Consider the following 13,756-nt stretch of genomic DNA (forward strand, 5'->3'; position numbering starts at 1 on the left):
AGTAGGACACTTCTTAGTTTGAAAGATAATAAAGGTAGTAACTGCTGGCTTAGCCTCTCACACAGCCTGAGGAAGCGGCCAGCCCACAGATCAGCACCAGCTCGCCGGACCTGGACTGAGAGTACATTCAGGTCATTGCAGAGGCTTTCTCTTTGTTTTTATATGACACACACTGGCTACATTTACTTGGAAGTGTCTTGTCATTTCAAAAAGTAGAACGGGTCATGGTCTCCAAATGGTTTCTCTTTATATTACCTATATTTGTATTACTTAGCGAATAGCCCTACCTTTCCACTGGTCACTCAAGTCTTCTTGGACTAAACTCATTCTCTGCCTAATCACTGTGTCCCATTGCAACGCCATAGTGCCCACTTGTGTCTTTAGTCTCAATAGCTGTGCCCTCGTTCAGGCTCTCATGGTTTGCTGTCTGGATTACTATAGTCATCTCAATTGATCTTCCTACCTTCCGATTTACTTCTCTCTAGTCCATTCTCCATAAACTTCATCATTCCACTCTCCCTGATTAGAATGCTCTTATAACTCTTGTCTCCAGAATCAAATCCATTTTAGCACTCAAAAGTTTTAATTGGTCTCAAGGGTTTACTTTAAAACCCAGGTAACAGTGAGAAATGTAAGCTAGATTAGATTTTGGCACACTGGACTACCCTAGTTCCCAATGCTTATTGCTCTATCAGGGCTGATACATCTTCCATTTTTCAAGAAGTTGAATTTTTACGCTATCTCCAATGTTTTTTCTTCAAAAATGAACACAATGCTATATACCCCCTTCTCATGCCTGTGGCTTGGGCTCAGTCTGATGTTGGTCATTTTATACAGTTTTAGACCTTGACTTCATCTGAGTATGGCTGATGTCCAGAAATTTCACGGTCCTTTAAACTACATTAAACAGTTGAACCTTGAACATCATGAGAGTTGAAGGCACTAACTCCTACACTGTCAAAAATCTGTGTATAACTTTTGACTCTCTCAAACTTAATAGCCTAAATGTCGACTGCAAGTCTTTGTGATAACAATTAACACACATTTTGTATGTTGTACAATATACTGTACTCTTACAAAAAAGGTAAGCTAAAGAAAATGTTAAGAAAATCATAAGGAACAGAAAATACATTTACAGTACTGTACTGATAAAAAAAAAAGTCACATGTAAGTCAAACCCATGTTGTTCATGGGTCAACTACTAATAAATTTGCTAAGACCTAAATCTAAACTTGCTGGCCAAGGACAGAAAGGTAATGAAACTTCCCCATCCTATTTTCTTGTTCAAAACCTATTTTCTCCCCATTACACAAAATTCACCTTGATTACAAAATTATTCTACCTTTGGTAGAGTCCTTTTTATCTCTTTCTTGTTTAACAGTTCCCTGTAGTAGGGAGGTAATAAACAGTCTCTTCCAAGAGGAATGCACATCTCCTTCACATAAGAAATGAGCCAGAAGTGTCCATGAAGAACTTGAGACAGTAGGGTCAGCAGACTACTTGGGAAGCAAGCTAGAAGAAGAATCTTGAGGCCGTGCTCACATAGGTGAGCGCGAGTTCACCTACTTTATTCCCAATAGTAAAGCCCTGCAGGACAAGTCAAAATTTACCAAAAGTTACCATGCCAAGCCTCTCAAACAAGCTCTAAACCTAATGTCTTTGTAGACCTTGACTCAGTAACTATAGATATATTGATTCTGTCCACATTTTCCAGGATTACCACCCTTCTACCATCCAAATATCGTTTTATAGATCATGGACCTAAAAACTTCTGGAATGGTTATGTTCTTAGTCTTTAAAATTTTTTTTTTATTATGTTCAGTTAGCCACGACACAGTACCTCATTAGTTTTATGATGTAGCGTTCGACGATTCATTAGTTGCGTATAACACCCAGCGCTCATCACAACTTCTTAATCTTTTTTGATCATGGGCCCCCTTGAGAAATCTGAAGAAATCTATGCTTTTCCCTAAAACATACATGCAAACAAAATTTTGTATTATTTGCCTAGCAGTTTCAGTATATCCATAGCTTTAGCCCCCTAAACTATCCTATGTAAAGACTCCTACTCACAGAATACCTTTACCCAGTGACTCCCTATGAGAAAAACCCCAGTGAACAAAAAAGCTTTTATTAATTTCCTTTACTTAGACCAGCACGTAAATCAGTTAAACACCATAGACTTTCAAAAGTACCATGACCTTGAATATCCTATTTATGATGTTTCCAGAAACAAAGATCCTTGTCTATAGATTTTTGTCCAAAGTTTCTGGGTTAAGAAGAGTTGTACTGATATTTAGACACTTCTAGCACTTGTTTCCAGATAGGAGACATTGTGTCTTTCATCAGATGGCTCCGGAGTTGAACCCCCATCATTCTTGCAGTGAAGATGGGGGTGGGGAGGGCTGATAGACCCGGTAGAATATTCTTGGACTTTCGGTCTAGTTGAGCTGGGGTGTTTGCAGCAGAGTCCGAATATCAATGGTAGAGGTTCAGAAAATTGCCTCCATCCCCTCACCCACAGGATTCCAGACCCTAAGAAATTAGATATTCCAAACACAGATTAGTACACCACAGAATGTTAGAAATCTATCAGTCAAGCGGATTAGAATGCTGTGTCTTCTTCCCAAAAGAGAGCCAACTTAAGAAACCAAATGATAAACCAGAAAGTTGCATGGGACACACAGCAAAGGTGAGACAGCTGGTCTGATGGGTGGGCCAGAATGCTCCAATCTGCCTATGCTCTCTCCCACACCAGTGGAATATGGCTGCCAGGAAGAAGCCAGAGAAGACTTTTTAAGTATGATAATTTTTACTGGTGTCTTTTTTTGTGTGTGCGTTTCCCCTATAAAATACAACCACATAAAAGAACACTATTGACGACACGCTCATCATCTCTTCACTTTAATACACCATTACTAACAGCAATTTGATACGTATCTTCGATTTTTTTGTTGTTCCTTAAATATACTTGTATCCTAGATATCAGCTCTATTTGCATCACCTTCTCTGAACTCCCAGTAAATAAAGAATCTACTAGCCCACCTGGATGAAAACACATTAACAAGACCATCAATATACTTGACAAGAGGGATGGAGTAGAACTGCTTTTAAATTTTATAGTCTTGCTGTAAAGTCAAACTTGATTCCGGTCAAGCCTCTGGTTCTAAATCAGTTTGCATGAAATGTAGATGTAAACATGTTCAATACCAGGGAAGGAATCAGCAAATTGCAGCACATAAAAATTCCCTAAGACAGATGTCTCGGTCTCAACAAACAAATGGAAAATTAAAAAAAAAAAAAAGAAGAAGAAGAAACATAAATGCGAAGCAACTTACGGGGTATATCAGCCAAGTGCAATGCACAGATCTGGTTTCAAATACATTAGGTTTTATGTAAGGTTCATTATCTGCGAAGCAAAAATCTAGAGCAGATGCATATAAGATAAAGAGGAAACAGAGCATACCACCAAAGGGGGGGGGGAATCACCTATTTACAGAGGTAGGCAGAAACCTGGGGGTGGGGGAGACAATGGAAATACAAAACAACCAGTAAGCATTTAAGATGGCATTAGTAACTCTTCACATATCAATACCTTTAAATGTAAATGGATAGAACTTACCAAAAGGCATGAAGCAGCTAAATGGCGAGACAAAAAACTACACGCTGAAAGAAGGTGCTAAAATGAAGGGGTCAATCCGTCGAGAAGGTATATCAACCATAAATATGTACACACCCAACACTGGAGCACCTAGACATAGATTAGGCAAACACTAACAGATCTGAAGGGAACAGTGGACAATAGTAGGAGACACCAATACCTTATTTGTAGCAAAAAATATATCATCTAGACAAACACCAGTAAGTGAACCATGGACTTTAACCATACATTAGACCAAACGGATCAAGTAGACATTTCTAGAATAGCCTATTAGTAGCCGAATACGTGTTCATCTCAAGTGCACATGAAACATTCTCAAATATACTTTAAAACATTCTTATGAACAACGTTGGGTCAAACATAGTATATACTATATGATTCCACTTATATAAAATTCAAAGTCAAGATAGTGGTTACCTTTGGGTGGGATGGTCACTGGAGTGGGGTGATGTTTTCCAGGTGCTGGTAGTCCTCTGCTTTGTCATTGGTGTCCTAGTTACATAGATACATTCATTCATGAGAATTCATCAAGCTATAAACTTAAGATTTCTGCATCTCTGTTATACAATAAAATAACATTTATAAGACCATATGAACATTGATATTAGAGGATACCAAGGAATTGCTGGGGTTTTTCTTTGTCAATAATACTGGGGTGGTGTCAAAACATCTTATATTTTAAAGACACATATGGAAATATGTATGAAATAGGATGCTTGAGATTTGCTTTAAAAAGGGAGGGTGGAAGGTGGGGAAGTAGGTAGAGTTTAGATTGGCAAGCTGTTCATTGTTGAAGCCAGGTGACGGTTACATGGGGGTACATTAATCTATTCTCTTTTATTTGAAAATTTTCTTAAAAATAATTGTAGAATCCCTCTGGTCATCTCTCATTGCCCAATTCCCTCTCTCTGCACGGCTTTGGGTCTTTCACTGCTCACCATATTCCCACCTTATAGGCTAGACAACTTCATTTCCCTTCAGTAATGCAGCTCACTTTATGCTCTTAATCTGATCACATGGTCATCCTGCAGGCCCCACTGAGGGCTCAGCTTCCAACAGTTTATAAAAACAATCAACAGAGGTGGGTCTTTTCCAGAAAGGAGTGTCCTAGTCTAACCACTAAAAAAAAAAAATTTCCCATGTTATTCATTCACTTGTTCATTCCTTTGTTCATTCTCCTCTCTCTCCCTCCCCCCCTCCCCAAATATGCATGTATAGGTGGGATTTGTAAGATACTCTAGTCTTCTGACTAGAGCGGTGTTTTAAGAAGTATTGTTAATAGCATCAGAAACATAGTTAAGTTTTCTCCAGTGTGGATTTCTACTGACCACTAATTTAAACCATTTCAGGAAGTTCCTTTACAATTTTTTATGTCAGAAAATGATCTCTGTAACCATTCCCATTTCTGAGTGTGAATCTTTTTGGAGTCTTCAATCCCCTCCACACTGGCTATATTTGTTGAAATTTCCTGAGAAATTATGGATTTGAAGAATGAGAAAGGAAAAGAGAGCACTTAAGAAGAGTCTATGGAGTAACTGGGAATTTCTATTAAGAGCTGGTCATATAAAAGTAACAATAAGCAGGTGTAAGACCAAATGGAATGGAGGTAAAAAATTCACCCGAATGAGATTTTATTTGTTTTCTTAGAACGGGGGTGGTACGGGATGATTTACTTGAATTGGTCTCAAAGCATACATTCTCAGCTTAGAAACAAAGCACACAAGTTGAGTTTGATTGAGGAATTAATAAACAGATATGATTTGGGGAAAATTAGAACATTTTATCAAGCTTTATGGAATCCTGGACTCTGATTGTATGAACCTAAACTACAATGCACTTCATCACTTCAGCTTAGGATTTTCTGTCCCAGTGTCACCTGACAGCCACTCACTCCACAGGGAGCCTTCAGTTTTATTCCTGTCCACGTGAGGTCCATAGCCCACCCCAGCCATACATACTGCTGCTCCCCACCCTCCAGACCACGTTCACTGATGGAGACTCTAGGCCTTTCTGAGCGAACATCAACACAGCCATCTGTTCCCACTGCCCGGAGGCCTTCCTCCTGCTAAGACTGTATCCTTCACTCCTCCCCCTCCCGCCCCCCCCCTCCCAACTATAAAAAACCTCTCTAATGTTCAAACAAGGCACCAGTTTAGGTGACTACAAAATGCTTTGGAGAAATTCATTCACGTTTACAGAATCTGGATAGAAATAATTGCAAAGCAGGAAAAGCCTCTGAGGAATTCAGGGTAGGAACTTATCAACAAGGACAATCCTCGGATTCTTGCATGTTCTTACACGTTCAGACTATTCATAGTCAAGCTTTCATGCAAAGGTGCTGGTATCTGGGAATAATCAACTGTTTTAGACAAATTTAAAGCAGCACAGATTTGAAAGACATCTGACCCCACGTTCATGTCACTATGAGTCAAAGAGACTCCCACTTGAAGGTGAAGGAGTTCTCGTCTGATGGTCATCAACGGTGCTTTGGGACAATCTGAGTTTCCACATGCAGGCCAGGATCTGACAGGCTTAGAGCAACACTTTTAATGGACCTGGGTCAAGAGTAAGGGCTCAGTGCATGGCCACAAAATGGCTGTGATTAGTCCACACAGTCCCGTGTAGCTCCTGAGGAGATAGGTGTACATGCTAGCTTCATTTGACAGGCGGAATAGACAGGCAGGATAGGGGTGGTGTTCAGAGCATGGGTTCTGGTCAGATCGCCAGTCTGCTAACCAGTAACAGTGCCGGTGGCATTGGCTCCTACTAGGATTGAGTTAGTATGTAGGAGCCCTTAGAGCAGGGTCTCCGGCCTCCTAGTCTGCATACAGTAAATGTCAGCCATTTTGAATTGAAGGTATAAATACCCAGGAAGAATGATGATCCTGGTGTACTGCTTACATGTTATTTAAAGGAAGATTCCATCATATGTGGAATTTAAGAAAGAAAACAGGATCATAGGGGAAGGGAGGGGAAAATAAAGATGAAATCAGGGAGGGAGACAAACCATAAGAGACTCTTAATCATAGGAAAAAAACTGAGCATTGCTGTAGGGGAGGGGGTAGGGGGTGATGGACATTAAGGAGGGAATGTGACGTAATGAGCCCTGGGTGTCCTATGCAACTGATGAAGTACTGAACTCTACGCGGGAAACTAATGATACACTATGTGTTAACGAATTGAATTTAAAGGGAAAAAAAAAAAGGAAGATTCCAGGGAAGCATGGTAGAGCCACACCTTCAATTTGTAGCCCAAAACTCACTTTAATGGAGCATGAAGAGAAAGTCTTAAATGTCAGGGGAAGAGTTGCATGGCATAATAGGAAGAGCACTGGACTTGGAGCAAAGAGGTCTGGGTTTAAGTCCTAGGTCACTGCCAGTTCTGTGACCTCAAAGCAAACAGCTCATCCCTTTGGGCTTGTAAGGAGAGTTGATATTTATGGTTGCTTCTAGCTTAAAACTATGATTTAAGGCCATATCGTGCTTATACCACTGTTCGAGTAAGCAGCTGGTTAGGCTTTAACAGGATGCCTGGAGGCCAGCAAAGGGGGAGTCATAGCCTGTCATCAGGGAAGTCAGCAACCTATCCTGGCAGCATTCCACAACCAAGGCCACAAGAAACAAGATCAAGCCAGATAGGCCTGAGACAAAGAAGGCCCGAGACCCTGGCCAAGTAAGGGAGAAAAGTTGTGAAAACCTTCTCCCCAAAAAAATCCCCTCCCCAAATAAATAATCCACCACTTAATTAACAACTGTCAATAGAAGAGACCCAAACCCCAAGGAGGCAGCTCTCCCATCTCAAGAACGGCTCACTCTTTAATAAACTCTTCACTTGCAGGAAAAGAATTCAAGGATGGACCAGACAGTAGTTGAGGAGTGCAAGGAGACGAAGAATCGTCCCTGACTCCTTTTGGGACAGCTGGGTCAAGGCCCCGGGCTGCAGTCTCCCCAGTCTACCGGCAGTATCATTCCTTTGATTAGGCGCATCTCTAGGAGGAAGAAGGAAGTGTGACTTTGGGCCCCGATGCCCCCATTCTCCTCTTATTTAAGTCATCTTGACTCATTTACTCATACTTAAAAACATAGACCCAAATCAAAAGTTCAAGAACCCCCCAAAAGATAAACCGACACTAAGAATTTGACATAGGTTTCTCTTAAGGTAGCAGATCTTTGTCTTCCACCTTCTTAACAATTTACAGAGACCTGGCCACACCGCTGACAAATTCCCTTTGTTCCAGATGCCACATGTTTCCAGACACCTGGTTGGGGTTTGGGCTGTAGGCTGTGGCCGTGCGGAAGCACACAGTCCTCTGAGGAGTGAAGCCATTGATGCTGGCTTTCTAAGCACCAGGTTGTCACCTCCTAAACTCAAGCCCAACCATAAAGAGGAGTTAAATTACTTACTCCAACAGCAGGGATGGCAGATCTAACGAAAAGATTTAAGCTGATGAGCTAAGTTTCATACAAAATATGCCTTCAAGAATAACTCCTAAAGGGCATTTATAATCGTCTTCCTGAAATCATTAAAAACAACAACAACAACAAAAAAACACCCCACCTGACATAGGTTGATATTTTCTCCAGCTAATTCCCTTTGAGAAGCAGTGCTCATTATCAATTCAAAATTTAAATAGATGCACTCACCAGGAAGGATAAATGAAATTCCATAGACATTATTATGCAAATTCAGCCTTAAGGCTCTGCAGTTGTAAAAAATGTTCAGTTGTATATAGCCATCTCGGCATGTCCACATAAGATACAGATTTATAGAACAGGACTTATGAAAAAAAAATCAGGCAAGGCAATCATATTTTTCAAGTACTGTAAATGCATATGGAGATTTATGAAAGCTGACGATACTCAAAAGACAAGACCTGAGTAGGCATGGCGTCTATTCTACAGGTTCTCACACACATTTCAGGGACAATTGCTTAGTCCTCTATTCACAAAGGTTTCGCGTTCCTGGTAAGAGAAACCCAAACCATCTCAACAGAATCTAGGTCATTATTTACATAGCACTACGTATTACAAAGACATCAAAGATAAGTAAGGCAAAGATTCTGCCACTGACGCAGGGAGGAGAAACACAAGTGAAACACAAAGTAGAACATGATGTGCTCTAAGAGGGAGACGAAATTTGGGGAGGAAAAAAGGTTTTGTGGGAAAAGGTGCTGTTTCAACTCTATTTTGAGAGATAGGTAGGATAAGGACAGCAAACACGTGAAGGGCAAGAGGCAGTTTCAGTGCCTGGCAAAAGTGAAGGCCTGAAGGTAGGGGAGTATCATCCCACTTGGCTCCGGGGTAGGAACAAAATGGCTGAATATCTGGATTAGAGGTGCTTAGCAGAGCACTGGCTCATAGAGACAGTCTGACGTTGATTCATTTCGCAGACACTGTTCCTTCAGGACTTTATGTCAGTTTGGGATTGAACCATCTTTAATTAACCCAGGTTTAAGGTTTAATCAATCCTGGAAGAAGGACCAGAAAAGAAGAAACTGAAGAGGTGAGAAGAGAGAGGATTGGTGGAGACAGGTAACAGCAGAGTAAGGCGGAAGTGGGATCCATGGAGTAGAACAGGGATTCCTGTAAGGAAGGTCATCAGTTTCCTCAGAGCAAGGGTTGGCAGACTTTTTCTGTCAGAGGCTGGAAGGTAAATGGTAAATGTTTTAGACTTGGCAAGTCACATTTCCCATCCCAACTACTCAATTCCACCATTATATCGCTGAAACAGGTGATATATAAATGAACAAATATGACTGCTCTGACAAAAATTTACAAAAAATGGGAGGCAGACCAGATTTGTTTAGCCCATGGGTCATCATTTGCTGGCCCTTTTCCCCTACCCAAAGGATTAGCAAGGAAGAATACTACAGTATTTTTTTTGTAGAGATAAGAAATTAACGGCTTTGACTTTAGTCAATTAGGAGGCAAGGGTATCTGTTGGATACAGTTGGAGGACAGAAGGAAATAGATCTTAGAACAATCATCATGAAGCCAGCGAGGGATGAAACACACAGAAAGGCAGTTTGAATTCTTAAATGGAGCCTGTCAACACTACTGGAACCAGAATAAGAGAAAATGTATTAAAACAAAAACAAAAACCCAACCAGTCTGGGATTTGGATAGTTCTCAAAAGTTCTATATGTGTTACATAACCTAAATGCAAGATGAGTCTTGATTTCAGTACACTGACAATTTACTATCATCAAGCCCAAGAAGGGATTTCTTATTTCTCTTCACAGGTCCCATTCCACAACTCACATCCCCACAAAGCTAGGCACTATATTTATGAGACAAGCAATCAAGCGCTGGCTGGAACCCAAAGAGGAAATGATGAGGTAATGAATAAACTAATGAATATTTCTCAGCCATCAAGTTACCAGCAGTAAGAGCCGACCACCGTTGTCAAAGAAACCTATTTCACTAGTTTCTCTCTCTAATCTTGGATGCAGAGATCTCCAAGGCAGAGGGAACATAGGATGCTATTTCCCCAAAATTAACTCCAAAGTTTCAAAAGATATCTGACATGGAGTGTTCCAGTAACATGAGGAAATGGAGAAAAGAAGGCCGCAAGCTCTCTCATTTTGAAAAATGGCTTCTTTTTAAAAATGGCTGGGGCTCTTGGCATTTCCTATCAGGACCCGAAGCTAGTTCCGGGCTTCCCACATACTGTGAAGAAGAGTGTCACATGCCAGTCAAACCTCGCCTAGGCAAGGGAAGATTGGCAGGCCCCGGTGGATACACTTCCATTTCCTTTTAATGATACCCTGGAGGAATGGACACAGCTTTCAGGCATCTTGATCAGGGAAGCAGTTAAAAGTATCACACTGAGCCCGAGAATCACCACAGCTGGAAAGACAAGAATAGTTGCCACCTATTTGAACTTGCTAATTTGTCTAAAACTGACAGAGCAAGACTTGTCAAAGAGGATGCTTTGGCACTGTCAGTCTCTCCCTAAGAGGATTTCCGTCATTCTGCCTTTTGTCCCTGTTGACTAAGAGCAGAGTAGAATACAGCTCTTCCGCATTTGTCACCTCAAATCATCGGTTTCACGGAGTAATAATGCAGATCTTGACTCCACGGTTACCAAGTGGGGTTTGCACTCTCTGTGGTAACAGCAATTATAGGCATCGGGTAGCCTTTCAGAGTCACCTCCGCATGAAGAGATATGGAAAAATCCAATCGCAGGACCCCAGAACTGTTCAATGCCAACACCACACACTTTAGGTTTCCCACGGTCATTAATGGGGTACTTCAAGCTTAAGGCCTGGGAGCGTCCATGTCAAGGGAAGCCCCGGAGCCATGATAAATAGCCTAAGACAGGAAAGTAGCAGAAGCTTACACACTGGGGCTTGAGCTCTGTTTTCAGGTTAAATGCACAAGGTTCGCAGCAAACACTTCCTTGCCTTCTGGGTGTTATTCCTGACCTCACTTATTTGCTTCTTGCTGCCCTGTATAAAATAGAGCAACACTGTTGCTGTCTGTTCAACGTTAAGGCTGTGGAACACTTATAAGGAGTTGGACACATGGTCTCTCCTGAACCCTAAGGGAACAAGTGCCCCAGTTCTACAGAGAAGAGAATTCGAACTTGGGGAAATAGGGTGCGTGACTGAGATCACACAGCTGGGGTAGGTTTGAACCCAAGGCCAGGTGTCTCTGGCCCTAAGCCTGTGCTCTTATCTCGACATGGGCCCACGGACCCTGAGGAGGCCGCACAAAGACCTTGGATTTTCCTCCCAGGAAGGGAGAGGCCAGCGTGTGCACCCACAGAGAACCAGCCGGGCACCCTGGCATCGCTGCAGCAGAGAAGGCAGGGGTCATGAAGAAGGCTTAGAACACTCGTAATTTATTTTATTTTATTGTTTTAGGTTTAAATTCAATTAGCCAACACATAGTACAGCATTAGTTTCAGATGAAGCAACAGCTCTAACTGAATAAGCACTAGCTTGCTCTTGGTTGAAAAGAGTTTGCTTCTGTACAATATACACCGGAAGCACTTGTCGTTTGCAAGTTGTTTCATGTATGAAACCTCATTTGCTCTGCATAGCAGCCTTAGGAAGAGAGCAGACAAGTACCATTTTTCAGATGAATGCACGCGTGCGCACACACACACACGAAATTTTGGAAAACATCAGGAAATCCACCTAATGTGACACAGCTGATAAATACGAACACCTGGGTTAGAAACCTCTCTTTTTGATTCTGAGCCCAAATTTCTCTCTAGTATCAGGACGCTTCTGTTCTAGGTGTTGCTTACTTAATAGACATGCAAAGAAACTTCTCAGTGTTCTCTGGCTCCTGAGAGGCGGTCTTTACGAGTGCCCTAGTCCTATTCCCAGGGCAACTAGTACAACCTGAAATAGTAAGTATAACCCCATTCTAACCTAGCAAGCAGCAGCTGGATTTCATTGTTAAAGTTAACACAAGTGGGGAATCTGACTCTGCTGTACTGTGTAAAGTCAGTGACTCTAATGCTATAACAACAAATATTATAAGGGAAAAAAAAAAAGAGGGAGGAGAAATGCAGAAGGGTCAGCCAGGGTCCCTGCACAAGAGTAAAAGGATAGTGGTCATAAGTGAGGGTCAGAGAAAACCAACTGAGAGCCAGAAAATACAAATACGAGTGGTAGACACATACAGTTGTACATGAAATTTAAAAAGACAATAAAAAAAAAGGAAGGAAAAACAAACACATAACAAAAATTGAATCTGGATCATTCATCATAGCAACCATGCAGGAGAAGAAAATAAGTCTCTAAATGCATACCATTACATAAACCTGTTATTCTCCTGCTTTAGGGATATGGCACCAAAGAGGAGAAGCAGCAGAGAGGGGCAGAGAGTCGAAGCCTGAAAGCGCAGGAGGAGACAGTATTCGGTACGAAGGAGCAACGCTCCGGAAAGACACACTTCTCCACTGCTTTCTGTATTATTATTTTTAAATCAGCTTGGTCTGAAGGGCTGGGGGAGGACTTTTGACAATCCCAGCTGTCAGTGCCTCTGTCGACAGTTGCTATTTTTTCCTATTGCTCTTCCATTCCTTCCCTGCAGCTCCTCTCATCTCACAGGTGAGTGAGCTGCGTGCTTCCACCCCTGCAGTGAGGCTGCTCCCTCCTCACACCTGAGCTTCTGCTCCTGGGAAGGAACTCTTGCAGCTCTGGTGGAGGAAACCGCAAGTCCTGCTAAAGGAGAGGCCAGGGCCAGGGTTTCACGTGGCAAGAGTCATGGTGGACTGTGGTCAAAAGGACTAGGATGTTTGACTACAGATAATTACTGCAGACATTGGTAAGGAACCCTAGAATCAAACAGGATGGGAGCTGTTTATTACCTGGGTGTTGAGAGTAACGACCAGTACCTGCCTTGTGGGCTTAAACTTTTTTTTTTCCTTGAGAGGATCTAGATCAGTGTAATAGCAAACAGTGATGTACCAGGTTCTACCCTATCATTACTAAAGTCACTCAGTTTCAAAACATTTTAGTAAGGATCTAAAATGGAATGATACTGTGCACACAAAAGAACTTATCAACCTGTCAAAGGTTTTCAATGATCTATCTTCACTAAAATGCAGCATATTTTGAAGTGTGATAAGCCTAGGTTGTTTTTTTTTTTTCCATTTAACCTGAAAGTCCCTTTATAACACTATCTGCCCACACTATATAATTCATGTAAAGACATGCCATGGGTGTCATTTCCTGTTAAGTCTTTGAGTAAACAGCTCTGGAAGATGCTTCAGATCAAGACATCAACTTCATGGTAGCTTTCTTCAGCTTGCTTTTACAGGTACTTGTCCTGACGCCCCCAACCCCCAAGCCAAGTCACCAGCAAGACCAATCCAGGTCTTTACTGTGAACCCTCCAACATCTATCAAATGATTAAGCCCTCCCATAATCCACTTTCTGCGTTAACTCTGACAGCTAAGAATTGCAAGTAAAAACATCCAAACATGGACTTCCCCATGTCGCTGTAGTTTGAGGGCATGCATCCACCCGCCCCCCGACATTCCAGATTCTTTCTAGGATTTTCGTTTTCTTTATGGCATTCTCGAAGATTTGCAGGTAAAGCTGCACTTCATTTGGAAGTTCCCATGGGTCTGCTG

This window comes from Ailuropoda melanoleuca, chromosome 1 (assembly GCF_002007445.2).
Source record: "Ailuropoda melanoleuca isolate Jingjing chromosome 1, ASM200744v2, whole genome shotgun sequence".
Classification (NCBI taxonomy): domain Eukaryota; kingdom Metazoa; phylum Chordata; class Mammalia; order Carnivora; family Ursidae; genus Ailuropoda; species Ailuropoda melanoleuca.